Source organism: Theobroma umbraticum, unplaced genomic scaffold (genome assembly GCF_002168275.2).
Source record: "Theobroma umbraticum cultivar Fairchild unplaced genomic scaffold, ASM216827v3 scaffold_95.0, whole genome shotgun sequence".
Lineage (NCBI taxonomy): Eukaryota > Viridiplantae > Streptophyta > Magnoliopsida > Malvales > Malvaceae > Theobroma > Theobroma umbraticum.
Window position 1 is genome coordinate 2,204,085 of NW_018397257.1, and position 1,572 is coordinate 2,205,656.

The window sequence follows — 1,572 nt, forward strand, 5'->3', positions numbered from 1 at the left end:
TTAAAATAAATTTTTGTTATTTTAGTTTCTTAGTGGATTAAGTTTTACATTTAACCAACTAAGTTAAGCATTCTAAATAAAAGGATCATCAACACAGAACATTTTTAATCAACTAAATGATTCTCTCTATCGACTAAATCTCTATTGTCTTATAAAAGGAAAAGTCAAGGGATTTACCTAAAGCTCATTTACATTAAGTATTCCTAGATTTCTCTTAATTTCACAAAATTGTTCTTCATTTAAAGGTTTAGTGAAGATATTCGACAATTGATGCAAAGTGTTGACAAACTCAATTGTAATGTCTCTTTCAAGCACATGATCTTGAATAAAATGATGTCGAATTTCAATGTGTTTAGTTCTAAAGTGCTAAGTTAGATTTTTTTAGATGTTTATAGCATTTGTGTTATCACAAAATATGGGTAAATTATGCTTAGTTACTCCAAAATCTTTTAACTATTGTTTAATCCATATAATTTGAGCACAACAACTTTCTAAAAATATGTATTCAGTTTCAATTGTTGACAATGCAATAGAGTTTTGCTTTTTACTTGACCAAGATACAAGCATATTTTCAACAAACTGACAGGTGCCATTAGTGTTTTTCCTATCATTTTACTTCCACTAAAATCAGCATCAGAGTATCAATAAGATAAAAAGATGATTCTTGGATACCATAAATCTAAACTTTGTGTGTCCAAAAGATACCTAAAGATTCTTTTTACAGCTGTTAAATGTGACTCTTTAGGATATGGTTGAAACGTGCACACAAGCATACACTAAATTGTATGCCAGGTCTACTAGCAATTAAGTAGAGCAAAGAGCCAATCATACCTCTATAAAGCTTTTGATCAACACTCTTTCCATTTTTTATCTTTATCAAGCTTGGTTGAAGGACTCATTAGACTGTTAATTGACTTTAGCTTCATCATATCAAATTTTTTTAGTATGTCTTGAATGTATCTTTCTTGATTGATAAAGATACCATCCTCACATTATTTGATATGAAGGCCAAGAAAGAATTTTAGTTTAGCCATCATGCTCATTTCAAACTCATCCTGCATTTTTTCAACAAAATTCTTACACAAATCTTCATTAGTAGCACCAACTACAATTTCATTCACATAAATATGAACTATAATTAAATCATTCAAGTATTTCTTAATAAATAGTGTTGTATCAATACTTCCTTTAATATAAACCTTTTCAACTAAGAATTTTGAGAGTTTTTCATACCAAGCTCTTGGAGCTTGTTTTAATTCATAGAAGGCCTTATGCAGTTTGAAAACATAATCAATCTTTTTTAAATCCTCAAACCCAAGTAGTTGTTTGACATAGACTTCTTCTTGAATAAGACCATTTAAAAATGCACTTTTCACATCCATTTGAAATAATTTGAAATTCATGAAACATGCAAATGTAAGCAACAATCTTATGGCTTCTATCCTATCAACAGGAGTAATTGTTTCATCATAGTAGATACTTTCTTCTTGATTATATCCTTAAGCAACTAGCCTAGCTTTGTTTCTTATCACATTACCTGGTTCATCTACCTTGTTTCTAAACACCCACTTT